We start from the raw sequence: 17,862 nt of genomic DNA on the forward strand, positions 1-17,862 counted from the left end.
TAGGAAGCATTTCCATATGTCTGTGCACTGTGGAATGTCCCAGTCGAGCACATTGGTGGGAGCTTGCCTTAGTCTTGATGTGTGCACAATGGTTGCGATTATGTATGACTATCAGAAGGATGTCCAACGATTGAGATTCATGGGTGAATAACCTATGGGTGAAGTGATGTAGATAATTAGAGGTGTAATAACTTCTATTGAAATGTATGCGTGATTTCGCAGGTCAATGGATAGGAGATGACATAGCGTCATAAATTGCAAGTGATGATAGTTATCATCAGGGCACAGTGTTGAGGTTATACTAAGAAACGTGGACAGCAGAATGTACTAGACATGATGGTTTAAGTTCCCAGTATTCCTTAGGAAGCCGGTTGCATTTCAGGGAGAGTGGAGAGGATAACCAGTCTAGGGAACATTGCGAGGAGTTACGTTGAAGTATAGACTTGAACAACTAGATTCTCTTGGGGAGAAATTTGAGTTTTGTTGTTTCGGCACAGAAAGTATTTCCTAACTAGAGGTGTTGAGCACCGAGAACTTTTGGAACCATTAGATGGTTAATTTGATTAGTGATTCGACGTTTCTCGTAAGCCAGTCAAGTTATGACTTGGTCTTCGTTAGTATAAGATTTCTTTTGGGACGATGATATTGATCAAGCGGGTATTGTATCCTTCGTGGTTAGGAAGATCGTGTTCCGAGTGAAAGAAGTGTCAGTGTTACGATACGCTAGCACAAGGGAAGTTCGATTGTTGACCAGTAGCGCAGTAATTTTCAGCTGGGAAAATGTTTATGCGGTTCAGCAGTAATAAAGCTTGCAGCGAATTCGATGGGAGTCTGAGTGTGTCGGAAGCTATTTCGACCAGACACTCGATCAAGGGTTTCTTGTACGTTCTCGAGGTATTACCTTAGATTTCGAGGATGAAAACTTTTAAGGGGGGGAGAATGTAGTGACCCGTATCCAGAATTAGCGATTAATGAGTATATTAATCATGTAATCATGTTTAAATTAAGTAAAACATGATTAGGGAAACTCCAAAAGGGATAACGGAGTTCAGAAATGGATTCAGGACACTCAAAATAACCGGGAAGGTTCCGAAGGTCCGGAGGGTTCGGAAGCTCCGAACCAAGTCAGGAGGCTCCGAACTGGATCGGAGGATCCGAACTCAGGATCGGAGGCTGCGAAGTGGATCGGAAGCTCCGTCGGTAAGATCGGACGTTCCGATCGGGATCAGGGCACGTGTCATCGCTGACGTCAGCAAAGTGACGTCATGGCTGACGTAATATTGGGGCGATCGGAAGCTCCGAAGATGGGATCAGAGGATCCGATCGTGTTCGGACGTTCCGAACCGGGTTCGGAGGCTCCGAACTCCGTCGATAAATAGGGGGCCGAGATTTCATTTTCAAGTGCACCTTTCCCTCTCTTCTCTCTGATTCCTAAGCCTTCTAACTCAGATCTAGGGAGTTCTAGGCATCCTATTGGGAATCCGAAAGTGGCATAGCGATCCAGGCGTCGAGGCGAAGCTGTGGCCTAGTTTTGAGGCAATTTTCATCAGCGGAGTGACGACGGACGCAGGTATAGATATAGTCTCCTTAAATTATTTAGAAGTATGCAATAGCTTAGTTAAGGCTTTTAGAGCTTAATTATTGATGCATGGGTATTTGCATTGTAGAGCTGATATAGACTTGGAACCTAGAGTGGGACTGCTAGGACTGCCTATAGTAAGGTACGTAAGTACAGACTGAAGTAGCCAGCGGGTTTTGCATGCTTATATGTTGCATTTGTATGTCATATGCAGCATGTGCATATCATATTGTGCCTGTCCATCTTGTGAGATGAGCCATGTAGGGCCGCTCAGCCCTGTCTGGACGGTTGATGTCTAGGGCCCAGTGACTGACGGGTCATGGGTGGCTAGCATCGGGGGACACAGTCCACATCCTATAGGAATGAGCAGTGTCGACAGGGTTTGCTCCCCGGGTTGTACAACTCATGTCCTAGGTTCCATTACTGAGCAGTTATATACAGTTACCCCAGATATGGATACCCTATCATTTGCATGCATCATATTTGTATGTTTTACCCAGTGCTTTCGTATTGAGCTTAGAGCTCACGTCCAGTCTTTTCTGTGTATCTGGACACCTCATTCGACGGGACAGGTGTAGGTGCAGGATTGAGCACCAGGAGCTTGGAGTAGCCAGTGACCAGTGAAGACAGCAAGATTAGCTGTAGGTTTTGCCTTTAGGCTATTTATTCGATTTGGTTGTATAAAACGAATTTATTTAACCGGTTGTATTCTGCCGGTCTGTTTTTATTTAAGTCTTCCGCACCGATTTATTTAATGCATGTTTAATTATGCTCTTAACTCTGATTAGGTAGCGGATCCGGGTAGGGTTGCTACATGCTTCATCTCCTCCCACGTCTCAATAGGCGGCTCTCCACACCTTTTTCTAGTGGTCAGTAGTTGATCCCACCAGATTAACGCATAGCCTACAAACTCAACCACTGCCAACCTCACTTTCTTAAGGTCAGAATAGTGATGACAATCAAACACAAACTCCACATGCTTCTCCCATTTCAAATATGCTTCCGGGTCAGACTTCCCATGAAACGCTGGAATTTTCATCTTAATACTAATAATATTTCCATCCTCCTTACTGCACTCCGTAGGTTTTCCTCGTACCGCTTCTCGCCTATGTCTAACCTCATGTACTCTTCTCCCTCCATCCCAATTCTCATCAAAACTCTCCTCATCTCCTTCAAAATTATTTCCCTTCCTACCTTTATTTTTTTTTCCACTACCACTACTCTCCTCCAATCTACTCATCCGCTCATGAAGAGGTTCCAACTCCGACCTCATCACCCTAGTAAATTGACCCATCAACGCATCCATTTGGACCTTGGAAATTCCTTGGTTCACACTTTCACTAGCATCTTTATTAGGATTCATGGTACCTATAAGAAAAAGGTTAGTAGTAAAATTCCTCACACAAGTTCTCACAGATCACTCCAAATGAATCACTCCAACACTCTTTTTCTTTCCACTCAATTTATGTAGGATTTTGCTTTGTGTAAAAGTGAATCAAACTCTCAAGTTCACAACTTTTAGACGCTTGAAGATCGACTCTCGAAGATTGACAAAAACAAGAAGAAGAAATTTAGGGATGCTCGAATTTTGACTTGCATCCAAAGATGAACAAGAACGAAAATTATCCACAAGTTATCTTGCTTCTTCTATTATTAATTTTTTTTTTTGAATTTTTCGAGATAACTTGAAGAAGGACGAAGAACGCGAAGAACACGAAGAACAGATAGTCACAAAGATGTGAAAACTTACTTGTTTCAAACCTTTGATTTGATACCAAATGATATGAATCTTAAGTATGAAAGGCAAAACGATTTCAACGAATCGCACCTCAATTCGATAACAAAAGAATTCAATAATGTTGTCCCGACTTTGAAACAAGTAACAGATTTTGGAATCTCCACCTCTAGTTGAACCTGTAACTAGCAACAGAGAATTCACGATAGAAAACAATCAAAGATTCAATTAGACTTTCAAAGGAACCTGTCTTTGACAACCCAATTGAAAATCGATTGACAAATGCCACAAAGCTATGAAACTTTGATAAGTTTGATTTTGGATAAAGCAAAAGCTTTGATAAAATTCTAAAGAGAATTTTGTATTGAATAATCAATAATCTGAAAATCTTAGTCATCATTAAAATAATGAATGTTGTAGTATTTATATTACTACCCTAAATATTGAAAGATAACGCAAAATAAATCAAAAAGATATCAAAGATATCTCCTAAAGTTTCCTAGTAGGAATAAAAGACCTAAAATAAACAAATTAAATCCAAAATATTAAAAATCCCAAACACACACACAAACACCTTCGGTGCATGTAAAACGCCATGGCGCGGGCGCGCTAGAGAGAGGTGCGGGCGCGCCGAAGTTGCGCAAACAAGGGCGCGGGCACGCGATAAGGTAGAGCGGGCACGCCTAGAGCTCGCAAAACATCGTCAATTTGGCATCCGTAAGCATGGGCGCGCGATCATGAGGCACGGGCGCGCTTCTTCTCCGCAAAATAATGGCGCGGGCGCGCCTTGGCTTCGAGCAGGGTCTTTAATTTCTTCACTTTCTTGACCTCTTTTGACCTCAATAAGATTATAACTTCCTCCAAATTGAATATCAAGAAATCCAATGCCCTCTTGTGTCTTCAGCAACAAAGATTGAAATGCTTCCTTAAACTTCTGAGCTCGGCCTCTCGTAACTGGTCCTCTTAGTATCTCCAACGGATCCTTAGGCACTTGATCAGCATGCGAGCCATCCATGATCGCATCACATCTTGAGCCAACTTTGATTTCAGCGGGCAGAACAGCCCTTTTTGTTTAGACGTTTTGGGGGCTATGTTGCGAGTGGCTTGGGTTGTAGAAATTCACCTAGTGTCATCATACTCCTCATAGTCGCACCGAAGTCTAGGGGATTGGGATACGTGACCCCACCTCGATTGGGAGAGTCGGTGAGTCGTTACGTGGTCTCATCCTTGGGATCCCAAAAAGCACAGCAGCAATCCCTCTTTTATCAGAATTTATATCCCGATTTAAAGACATGCATTTCATTACGTTGATATTGGTTACGTTGTTACCTTGAAAGCATGTTTTTTGTTGTATTACTTGTTATGTTGCTTTTACTGAGATTATCATTCTCACCGGTTTATCTGGCTGTTGCTTTGTTTTGTATGTGTACTTGGCAACAGGTGGGGCAGGATCGAGTCAGCGAAGACCTGGTTAACAGCAACAGGGAGAGTTAGTAGTGGGACTCGGTTTAGAAGTCGAATCAGCATGTTTATCTAGTTTAAGATTGAAGCATGTTAGAACTCGAACTTCTTATGTCTGTTATTCGAATTTGTTTTGTATTCGGATTGTAATAGCTAGAACTGATGCATGTTCTATCCTTTGAGCATTTGATCAACTCTAGAACTTCATGTCTTATTTGGAGAGATTGTGATTTAATGCATGATTATGTTTTGATGAAAATTTGGGAGTTGTATTGCTTGATTTTGGTTCTGTAATTGCTGAAATTTTTCTGGTGTAGCAGTGCACGGACCCCATGCCTCTTTTGTGTAAGGGTCCGTGCCTCCTCACATTTCAGAATCTTGGTTTTTTTGTGCATGCACGGACCCCGTGCCCTTCATGTGTAAGAGTTCGTGTAGGCTGGCAGAGAATTGGATATTTTTGATGTTTTGCACGGACCCCCTTCCGGACTTGACCCGAGGTCCGTGTGTTCTTGAAATTATAGGCACGGACCCGTGCACGGATGTGTGCACGGGGTCCGTGCATGTGTAATAAAAAAAAATTCTTTTACTTGTAATCTTGTATGCTTTATTATTGTTTATCCCGAGATTAGATGATTAGAACCAAGGTCTCACATTAAGTGGTATCAGAGAGTTAAGATTCTTGGTTGAACTAGAGTGAGCGGGGTAGTTAGAGTCCGCATGTATTAGCTCCTCGCATGTGCTTGAATTATTTAATTGTTTATTTAATTCCATGCGATCATGCTTTATTATTTGAGAATTAATTGAATTACATGATTTTTTTTATAAAGCATGAACTACTTGAGATATAACTGTTTTTATTATCGATGGGTATCCGACATTTCAAACGGTTGTAAGGGCACCAAATTGTATCGATTGAGTATCTAGTTTCCTAACCTTTGATTATTAGATGGGTCTTCGTCGAGTGATTAACAGAAACACATCGCCAGTCATTCCTACGACTGAACAAGCTAGCACTGAAGTTGATCAGTTGGATGCTACAGCGACGCCGATGGAAACATTGCTGAAGAGGTTTCAGTCGTTTAATCCGCCGTTGTTGATGGGTACAGAAAATCCAGTTGACTGTGAGAGTTGGTTGGATGACATTGATCAGTTGTTCGATTCCATTGATTATACTGATGACCGCCGAACCAGGTTAGTCATTCATCAGCTTCGTGGTGTGGCCAAGAACTGGTGGATCACGACCAAGAGATCTTTGGAGAACAGAGGTACAGTTGTCGATTGGTCTCTTTTCAAAACTGAGTTTTATAAGCGGTTTTTCCCTGTTTCGTACCAAAAGGACAAGGAAGCAGAGTTTGCCAATCTGAGGCAAGGGAATCTGAACATTGAGGAGTACGTAGCCAAGTTTGATAGTCTATTGCATTTTGCACCGCACATTGCCGACAGTGAAGAAGCCAAAGCTGATCAGTTAATCAACGGCTTGAATCCTGACATCTTCACATTGGTAAACACTGCTAGGCCAGATAACTTTGCGGATGCCATGAATCACGCAAAGGGAGCTGAAGCAGGCTTGTGGAGGCAGAGAGGTAATCAGATGGTGTCTCAGCAGCAGAGGTAGTCTCAGAACCAACCATCTCAGCATCAGAATCATCCACCTCAGTATCAGAACCAGCAGCAGAGGTATGAAGGTGGAAACAGTGGGGGAAACAGAAGGGATCAGTACAAAGCAAGGGGTAAACAGTTCAAGAGGCAGGGGAACAGTTCTTCTAGTTCCAGGGGTTCCAAACAATTCGGTTCAGGACAGAGTTCTGGATCTTCATCCATGTACTGCAGCAATTTTGGGGGAAGAAACTCACCGGATCAGTGTGTGGGAGTTTTCGGGAACTGCAACACCTGTCAGCAACCGGTACACTTTTCCAAGGTGTGCCCTCAGCGTAGTAGAGATTGAGCTCAGAGTGGGAGTTCATCTAGAACTATAGCTCAGCCTGAGAGACAGTCTTCTGCAGTTTACTCTTTCCAGCCTTAGCAGCTGAACAGACAGGGAGGTAACCCTAGTGCGAACCAGCCTTCGAGACAGCAGGCACGAGTCTTTGCTCTGACAGAGGATCAGGCTGAGGCAGCACCTGATGATGTTATAGAAGGTGACTGTTTGATTTTTGGTTATACTGCTCATGTTTTGATAGATACAGGTGCTTCCCATTCCTTTATCTCTGAGAAATATGTGTTATTGCATGCTTTGCCTACTGAGTTGTTGCCTACTATAGTAGCTGTTACTTCACCTTTGTGTGGAGGAATTGTTTCTGTCCGATTAGTCAAGAACTGTGAACTCTGTTTTGAGGAAAATTTGTTAGAATTCGATTGTATTTTACTTGGGCTGTCAGATTTTGACTGTATTGTTGGTATAGATGCTTTAACCCAGTACAGGGCAACAGTCTATTGTTTTTTGAAAGTTGTCAAGTTCAGACCTGAAATGACAGACGAGTGGAAATTCTTTGGTAAGGGTTCTCGATCTAGAATTCCTTTGATTTCAGTGTTATCTATGACTCGTTTGTTACAGAGAGGTGCAGAGGGGTTTTTGGTCTATGCAGTTGATGTACTGAAATCTAGCCCTGAATTGGTTGATATACCAGGGGTTAGAGATTTTGCTGATGTCTTTCCGGAAGATGTTCCTGGATTGCCGCCTATTCGAGAGATCGAATTCAGCATCGATTTGGTGCCAGGTACCCAACCTATTTCCAAAGCTCCTTATCATATGGAACCTATTGAATTGAGAGAGTTGAAGGAACAGCTTGAGGATTTGATTGCCAAGGGATACATCAGACCTAGTGTATCTCCTTGGGGTGCTCTTGTTCTGTTTGTTCGGAAGAAGGATGGTTCAATGCGGCTCTGTATCGACTATCGTCAACTGAATTAGGCTACAGTCAAGAACAGGTATCCTTTACCCCGAATAGATGACTTTTTTGATCAGCTGCAGGGTTCTTCTGTCTATTCAAAGATTGATCTGAGGTCAGGTTATCACCAGCTGAGAGTGCGAGAGGAAGATGTTCCTAAGACCACATTCAAAAGAAGGTATGGTCATTTCGAGTTTATAGTCATGCCATTCGGTTTGACTAATGCTCCAGCGGTTTTTATGGGTTTGATGAACCGTATCTTTCAGCGTTATTTAGATGAGTTTGTTATTATCTTCATCGATGATATTCTTATCTATTCAAAGAACTGTACTGACCATACAGAGCACTTGAGGATCGTCTTGCAGATTTTGCGAGTTGAGTAGTTGTTTGCCAAACTGTCTAAATGTGAATTCTGGTTGGATTGAGTCGTCTTTCTCGGTCATATTATTTTTGGAGATGGGATTTCTGTCGATCCCACCAAGATTGAAGAGGTTATGAATTGGCCTAGACCGACATCAGTACTTGAGATCCGAAGCTTTATGGGTTTAGCTGGTTATTATCGCCGATTCATCAAGGGTTTCTTGTCTATTGCCAAGCTGATTACCCAGCTGACACAGAAGAATGCGTCTTTTATCTGGACTGCAGATTGCGAGGCTAGATTTGTTGATCTGAAGAGGAGACTGACCAGTGCTCCAATTCTGTCTATCCCGAAAGGTACTGGAGGTTTTACCGTGTATTGCGATGCTTCTAACCGTGGCTTGGGATGTGTTCTTATGCAGCATAAGCATGTGATAGAGTATGCATCGAGGCAGCTGAAGCCTCATGAGACTCGTTATCCGGTTCATGATCTTGAACTAGCTGCAATTGTTTTTGCTCTGAAGATCTGGCGTCACTATCTTTACGGTGAGTCATTTGAGATTTTTTCTGATCATAAGAGTCTTAAGTACTTGTTTTCACAGGCAGAACTCAATATGAGACAGAGAAGATGGTTAGATCTGTTGAAGGATTTTGACTGTGAAATAAAGTATTATCCGGAAAAGTCGAATGCAGTTGCAGATGCCTTGAGCCGAAAGCTTTGTTCTTTATCTATTTCTACTATTGGTGTTTCTCAGTTGATCGATGATTGTTGCACTTCTGGTTTAGAGTTTGAAATAGATAGGAAGACTATCAGAGTGTTTGCTATTCAAGCCGAGCAGGAGTTGTTTATTGCGATCAAAGAAGCACAGAAGACTGATCCGAGCATTCAGGTTTCAGTGGAGAAAGTCAGATCTGGTCATCAGTCTGAATTCCAGGTTAGAGATGACGTTTTGTTTGTGAATAACCGTATTGTTGTGCCTAATATTTCGGAGTTGAGACAGCGTATTCTCCGAGAGGCTCATTGCATTCGGTTCAGTGTTCATCCTGGTGGTCGTAAGATGTACAACGATTTGAAGAACCAGTTCTGGTGGAAGAAAATGAAGAGCGATGTTGCGAGGTTTGTATCGCGATGTTTGAACTTTCAACAAGTGAAAGCAGAGCGGAAGCAACCTGGTGGTCTGTTGCACAGTCTATCTGTTCCTGAATGGAAATGGGATCACATTTCTATGGATTTTGTCACGAAACTACCGTGATCTGTTCGAGGATGCGATGCTATTTGGGTAGTGATTGACCGATTGACGAAGTCTGCATGTTTTATTCCGTACAGGATGAAGTTTTGTCACAATCAGACGGCTGAGTTATATGTTAGCAATGTTGTAAGATTGCATGGGGTGCCAAAGTCGATCATTTCAGACCGAGACCCTAGATTCACTTCGCACTTTTGGCACAGTCTTCAAGAGGCACTTGGTACTCAATTGCACCTGAGTACAGCATATCATCCTCAGACCGACGGACAGTCAGAGCGGACTATCCAGACGTTAGAGGATATGCTGCGAGTGGTAGTGCTATACTTTGGCACTAGTTAGCAAGACTCTTTGCCTCTTGTCGAGTTTTATTACAATAACAGCTTCCAAGCGAGTATCGGTATGGCGCCTTTTGAGGCTTTGTACAGTAAGAAGTGCCGATCTCCGTTGTTTTGGGATGATTTGTCCAAGTCACCTGATTTGGGGCTGGATATGCTTCGAGATATGGCAGAACAAGTTAAGATCATTCAGTCTAGAATGAATTCAGCTCAGGATAGACAGGCAAAGTATGATAATGTCAGACGCAGACCTCTGAGTTTCGATCAGGGAGACCGAGTCTTTCTGAAGATTTCACCTTTCAGAGGCACCGTTAGATTTGGTAAGAGAGGAAAGTTATCTCTGAGATTCATCGGGCCGTACGAGATTCTCGAGAAGATAGGCGATCTTGCCTACAGACTTTCACTTCGTCCGTCTTTATCTAGTATTCACGACGTTTTTCACGTCTCTATGCTGCGGAAGTATCATCCAGATCCTTCTCATATTTTTCAGCCTGACGAAGCCGAGTTAGACAAGACTCTGAGCTATTTCGAGCGACCGATTCAGATCCTTGATTGAAAGGAGAAGCAACTCAGAACTAAGTTGATTTCATTGGTGGAAGTGCAGTGGAGCCGTCACGGCGTCGACGAAGCAACTTGGGAGACATAATCCGACATGAGACAGCATTTTCCTGAGTTATTCGGATGACGTGAGTTCTTCTTATTGTCTTTATTTCTTTATTCTATCTTATGAGTTGTGATTCTGTTTGATTTCGGGGACGAAATCTCTTCTTAGAGGGGGAGAATTGTAACGCCCCGTTTTTATTTTAATTGAGCTTATTTGAGATAATCAGAGTTTCCAGAATTCAAGAGCCGACTTGATTTTGATCAGGTTCCATTTTGATAATTTTGGAAATTTCAGGGACTAAAGTGCAAATTTTGAGTTTAATATATTATCTACCATTTGTTTGACTTGGGGATAGTCTCCTTCTTCTCCTCCATTCCTCGTCCATGAATTCGACCCCCATTAGAGAGCAAAACGTGAGTTTCAATATTTTAGATTTCTTCCCGAGCACGATCCGTCCGTCAGAATTTATTTCTGAAGGCAGATTAGTGATCATGGCTGCGAGAGCTTCGTTCTATCATAAGTTTTTCTACGATCGGATACATTCTATTTTTCGGATGTTGTTAGAATCGTTCGAGATTCGAGTATGTTGTTCTTGATAGAGTTATGAGCGTTAATTATCTGTCGGTTTTGAAATAGAGCAACGTTCGGAATTGTTATGATTTTTGGAAGCCATATTCAAAAAATGAGGTTTTGAGATTTGTTGGAATTGCCTTGTTATTGTTGTATTAGTATTGATTTGGGTTGATATCAATATTGAACTGATGTCTGCATTTCCGGTCGGTTCAGTTATAGCCGTTATGTCGCCGGTTTGAGTTTTTGGAGATTTGAACCGCTTTGAGTTGTTGATCTTTGGCTTGTGTATTGATCGTCGTTGTTGATCTTCTATTTGTATCTGAACAGATTCGTTTGGAGTTTTTCAAGCCCGGTGTTAACAGCATTTGATCGTCAAGATATTGGACGAAGAACGGTAAAGAGATTTACCTTGAACCGTAGTTGATGTTAGATTGTATAGTCTTTGATACAATCTATTGTTGTAGCTTATCCAGAGTTGGAACTGCTGCATTGAAAGGTAAAAACATTCATCGTTAGCGGGATAACATACTCGGGACAGTTGGTTCTCGAGTTTCCCTTAAAATCACATTCTTGCATCAATACTTGTTCTAGCATGTGGAACTTGTACTTTGCTTATTGATTGAGCTTTTGTTATGTGGCTTATGTTTTATGTTTTGTTATGCATTCATCTTGAGCCAACTTTGATTTCAGCGGGCAGAACAGCTCTTTTTGTTTAGGCGTTTTGGGGGCTATGTTGCGAGTGGTCTGGGTTGTAAAAATTCACCTAGTGTCAGCATACTCCTCATAGTCGCACCAAAGTTTAGGGGATTGGGATACGTGACACCACCTCAATTGGGAGAGTCGGTGAGTCGTTACGTGTTCTAATCCTCGGGATCCCAAAAATCACAGCAGCAATCCCTCTTTTATCAGAATTGATATCCCGATTTAAAGACATGCATATCATTACGTTGATATTGGTTACGTTGTTACCCTAAAAGCATGTTTGTTGTTGTATTAATTGTTATGTTTCTTTTACTGGGATTATCATTCTCACCGGTTTATCCGGCTGTTTCTTTGTTTTGTATGTGTACTTGGAAACAGGTGGGACAGGATCGAGTCAGCGAAGACCTGGTTAACAGCAAGAGGGAGAGTTAGTAGTGGGACTCGGTTTAGAATTCGAATCAGCATGTTTATCTAGTTTAAGATTGAAGCATGTTAGAACTCGAACTTGTTATGTTTGTTATTCAAATTTGTTTTGTATTCGGATTGTAATAACTAGAACCGATGCATGTTCTATCCTTTGAGCATTTGATCAACTCTAGAACTTCATGTCTTATTTGGAGAGATTGTGATTTAATGCATGATTATGCTTTGATGAAAATTTGGGACTTGTTATGTTTGTTATTCAAAAAAATTCCTTTATTTGTAATCTTGTATGCTTTATTATTGTTTATCCCGAGATTAGATGACTAGAATCGAGGTCTCATAAATATGGTTTGATGAATTGTATGTGGTTTAGAACAATAAAATTTAAGATTTCACGTTTTTATCATTGTTGCTCAAGTTTCTTCATGTTTTATGTTTATGGTCATTCAAGGGGCTTCTCCAATGGTTCAAGGGCTTATTAAGGTCTCTTAGGGTCAGGATGAATGTGGGTTGGAGGTTGGTTTGATGGATTAGAGGCCAGGCCGATCATCTAGGGCAGAAGCTGTGCAGAATTGGTGGCGCACAGAAGGGTCATGGAAGAGTGGTTCGGCTGGTCTGTGAAAGGCTTGGTTCGAACCAAGGCTAGGTTATAAGGGACCGCCTAGACCTTGGGAAGGTCTGTACGGCGGGGCTTTGGTCAATGGTGGCCGGAGCAGGTCAGGCAAAGAGAAATATTGAGGGTTGTGCGCAGGGTATAGTACAACACACATGGTCTTGGTACAACTACCTTGGTCCAGGCCAAGGCATGGTCTGGGATGACTTCTTGGACCCTGGGGAGGTCTGGACGGTGGATCTATGGCCGGTGGTGGCCGGAGCAGAGAGAACAAGGGGGAACAAGTGTAAATTGGGGTAGGCTTTGTTTTTTTACGGAACTTAACAAAAAGCCTGGTAATTGGTTTTAAAAAAAAATTTAATCCACAATATTTCTAAAAAGCGTTGTGGTAAAGTGCAGAAAAAACGCTCATCCACAACGCTTTCCAAAAGCGTTGTGGTAGAGAGTATAAAAAGCGCTAATCCACAACGTTTTTCCAAAAGCGCTGTTGTTTTACCCAAAATATGCATTTTTAACAACGCTTTTTCGAAAAAGCGTTGTCTTTTATTTACAGAACAAAAAAATGACAACGCTTTTAGTGAAAAGCGTTGTTGAAAAAAGAAAGACAATACTTTTTAAAAAAAGCGTTGTCTATTACCTTTTTTCTTGTAGTGAGACCCATACGTAGAGTCGTATGATTCTTACAATGGCCGGCAACCGCTTTTTGATGGTTGCTTCTGCATAGTCGGGCTATAGAATATAACTTTAGCGCTGACTAGGAGGCAACCCAGTGTTCTCTTTTAATTATATTTTTATTGTTATTTTTCTTTTTATTATCTTTTGCTAATCCAATTCCTTACCCGTCGCCTTTAAATCTTCATTATATTGTCCCGACACCAGAAGTTGTTGTTGGACTTTTACAAAGGAGGAAGAGGATGAAGCATAAACCAGGGGAGTATTATTTTGTTTTCATTGTGTTCTTGTTCATCTGCATTTGTTTGTTCTTTTCTCCATTCTGTTCATTGTTTGTAGAGAATTGAGGGAAATACTTTGGATAAATATGGGGGGTAGATTAGCGTTTATTTTATTGTGTTTTTTGTTTCTGTTGCACATAATTTGTTTCTTGTCTGTTTGCATCTTTGTCGTTTTTGTTGTTTGCTGCATGTGTTTGAATAGGAAAATGAATGGGAGCCAATGATGATATGAAGTTAGAAAAATGAATTTTTTTTTGAAAATGTGTTAATCTTGTTTTGACATGAGAAACCTTAGGTTGAACCGTGAATGTTTTTAAGCATTCCTGTTAGACCAGTGAATTGTAGAGAAAAAATTGATGATGTTGGTGTCTGCTTGAACATTGCATGGCACTAGGTGTTTAGTGATCTTAATTGTGTCCTGTGAATTCTATGATCCTCTAGCAATTGCACTTATGATCTTGGGCGCACCAAAAATTTTGAAAAAGTGAAATAGATCAAAATTTTTGAAAAATTAAACTCCATCCGGGTCATGAACAAGGAATTGAAATCCTAATTACCTTTTCTTGGCTAAGTTTGCGGATTAAATGGGGTTAATTTTCTTAAAATAATAAATTTAATCTTTGAAAAAATAATAACAATTCCATCCGGACCTGGAAAGGGATTGAAATTCTAATCCCCGATCCATGGCAAAGTTTGCGGGTTCAATGGGATTCTTTCTCCATCCGGGCTATAGACGAGGGGATTGAAATTTGAATCCTATCACAGTTATAGGTAAGTTTGCGGGTAATTATTGGAGCTTAAAAATGTCGGGTGCAAAATCCGGCGGTGCGTAAAAATAATATCAAGGAAGGTGTATTTGTTAGAGGTAATTGGAAGGAATGAATGCATGCGAGTGACTTTTGCATTAATGCGTTATTAGGTCGCTAAGAATCTTTAAAACTGATTCTTTAAAAGTTGCATGAATCTGAAATGACAGTTCACACACACACGTTCACACTAAACCGATGGTGTATTGTGGAGAGTCGATGGTGTTTTAATTTGGCATGTGACTTCTCTGAGGAAAATTCCCATGAATTTTCCTACTTTGTTGTTTGTTGCATTGTATGTCTTGCTCAAGGGCGAGCAAGATTTAAGTATGGGGGTGTTGATAAGTGCATTTTGTATGCATTATTTTATATTATTTTTATGTTTATTTTGCATACATTCGTATCATCTCATTGTGCTTTTATGTGTTTTTATGTGATTTATTGCATATGTGTACATTTCACTCTTCGGGTTAATTTTGTAGGAAAATGGATTTTTGAAAAAATGAATTACGGAGCAGCAATGGTCAAAAATTTATTTTTAATGATAGAGAGATCCAAATCCGATCTCCATTGTTCAAAATGAATTTCAAGATGTTTTAAAGATGCTGTCCAAATTTCAACTTGATCCGACAGCTAGAACTCAAGATATGATTTTTGCAAGAAAACTGCGCGCTGAAAAGTGGGTATGCACGGACCCAAGCACGGACCTGGCCCGGGGTCTGTGCATATCGCAGAATTTTAAGAATTGGGACAGAAAGTGCTCGCTCTAGCGGGATTTTCTACCGCTCGAGCGAGCGATCGTGGATCAGAAAAAATTAGACTTTCGGGAATTAAAAACATTATCTTTCCGGGCTTTATTTTGTGGTCTTTCAAAGACATATAAATAGGAGATTGTCAAACGTGAAAAGGGGTTCCAAAAGCAGAGATCGTGAGGCGGCTAGGAGGCTTGGAGATTGGAGATCTGCTCCATCTTCTTCAGAGTTTTTCCTTCTTTCCTTCTTCTTTTTTTATTTTTGAATTATTATTTTCAATTATTGAGTAGATTTTATTCAACCAAGACGACGTGATTGAGCCGAAAAAATCTATGTAGAAAATTTTGATGTTTGTTTGGCATTTTTCAGATTTAGTTTTATATTATTGATTATTAGATTTATATTTGTCTTGTGAATGATCTGGCCAATTGTTTTCTTTCATGTTAATCAATTCTAACTCGACAGAGGAGGAATTGATTTTGATCACTCTAATAATTAACACGAGGTAAAATTGACTAGAAATAGTATTCGATTTCATCGTGCGATTTCAGGTGCAAACTGAATTCTCACAGTTCCTAATGAATTTGAGTGATTAGAATTATGAAAATTAATCCGTTAATATTTGAATATGTTTAATTGTTCTAAAAATAGACCTTTAAACAAGTTAGAAGAATTTGCCGTAATTTAAGATTAAATCTGAGTCCTGAATCGACTACATTTTACATGATTTGTTCGGTACCTGCGTGGGTCTTGGTTGTCTCAATTTTTATTGAATTTATTCTTCTATTTTAAATTCTTATTATTTTTAATAATTTATTTTTTATTTAATTCATCGCAATCTTTTTATTATTCGGTCTAGATTAAGCTAATTAAATAATTAATTCTTGAGAATTGACTACAGTCTCTGTGGGATCGAGACTTGGACTACAGCTTCCGGTTCGAAGCTGGATTCTCGAGTTTGAATAGCTTTCTTAACAATCAGAAAATGAAGAATCACGAGCCATAACATCAAACTCAACTCAAACAATGCCCAGCTTAATCAAAATATCACAAGGCTAGCTATTTTCAAACCAGCGGCGTAACGGTTATAAATCGGCAACCGAAACTCAAATATATTCAATCCTACCAACCAACACCAGCTCATACACACTCATATCAGCATATTAACATCATAAACAAGCATAACCAGAAACATCAATTTTGAAATTTTGACCGGAAAAATCATAACAATTCAAACGACATCCGTTCTTCGATCTGGTTTCGATATAACACCACTTAGAAGCTCTAGGTTACATAACCAAGATCAATTCTGATTTCTTCCACATATTCAAATTTTGAAATATGTTGGATCAAGATAATACTTACATCAAATGATAACTCTTCTTGCAATGATCTCAAGGACAGATATTGAGCAATCAACTTTTGAAGATCAAATTTTAAAGAGAAGATGAAGTTCTCGCTTCTTGCTGTAGATGAAAATGGCTGATTCAGATATACAAACATACCCACGTTGATATACATCTATGCAACAAGTGTCCTCCACTCAAGTCACATAATTGCACTTTTGCCCCTCAGTTATTCAATATTTGCAAATTGGTCCTCAGGCCTTATCTTAATTCAATCCTTCTGATTTCTAGAACATGGAATTTAAATCTTAAATCCCATAAATATTTAATTTAAATATTTAAATATTTTAATTTAAGAATCCCGAAATTTAAATCTCAATCCCGCAAATTCTCAAATTAATTATTTTCCAATTCGAAATTTAAATCTCTAATTCTGAAAATTAATAACTTAATATTTTTGAGGCCTTAAAAATTGTGTATCGACGTCAGCGTTACCGATGCCTGGGACTCTTGATCTCAGATGGTTCTCATACATTCTGCTTCCAATAAAAAAACTGGAATCAAATTTCCTGTTATATTATGTGAAACACGTGTGTAATAATAAATATATTTTACTTAGGTACTTATGCAACAAAGGATCTCGTCTCATCACAATTTAACAGCATATACGTCGCAACAACATGAAATTCATCGTTCTGAAGGTGCCTGGACTTAGAAGCACAAATAGCCATGCCCGCAACTTTGAACACCGATATAGTATCTGTCACTCCCTCATTCCTATCAGCTCTTGGGTTTCTCATTGTCTTCCTCTCCCTTGTTTTGATTGACTCACTGAAATAATGCTGAAAAAATATTGAGGCTTCTTTGACCAAATAAGCATTGTAAATCGATCCTTCTGCGCGTTCTTTATTCCGAACAGTTTTCTTTAGCTTACGTAAATATCACTCGAATGGATACATCCATATGTCTTGTACTGGCCCACAAATAAGGGTTTCGTACGAGATATGCACGCATAGATGTTCCATCAAGTCAAAGAAACTTGGTGGGAATATCTTCTCCAACTTGCACAAAATCAGTGGTATTTGCTCGTTCATTCTGAGAACGTCTCTAACTTTCATATTACGTGCAGTCAAGTCCGCGAATAATAAACTCAGTTCCGTCAAAACCTTCCACACTTATTTTGGTAATAGCTCTTTGAAGGCGACATGTATAAGTCGTTGCATGAACACATGACAATAATGGCTTTTCAAACCAAACACGCTTAACTTGTTCATGTCGACGTACCTAAACATTCTGGAAGCGTATCCGTCTGCGAATCGAACAACTTTAAACCATCAACAGAGAGCACGTCTTTATTATTTTTTGAGGGAATATATCGCCTTTGGATATCTGCTGCTACCAAGATCAAAATGCAACTCTGATCTTATGGACAAGTCGACAAGGTCTGCCCTAGATTTTGCGTTATCTTTGCTCTTTCTCTGGACATTC

General features: G+C 40.1%; 1 pseudogene; it reads right to left on the reverse strand.

Moving 5' to 3' along the window:
* Positions 1-2,719, reverse strand: part of LOC140871178 (uncharacterized) — a 52,019-nt pseudogene extending 49,300 nt beyond the window's left edge.
* Positions 2,720-17,862: the final 15,143 nt, after the last annotated feature.

This window comes from Henckelia pumila, unplaced genomic scaffold, assembly GCF_033568475.1.
Source record: "Henckelia pumila isolate YLH828 unplaced genomic scaffold, ASM3356847v2 CTG_429, whole genome shotgun sequence".
NCBI lineage: Eukaryota > Viridiplantae > Streptophyta > Magnoliopsida > Lamiales > Gesneriaceae > Henckelia > Henckelia pumila.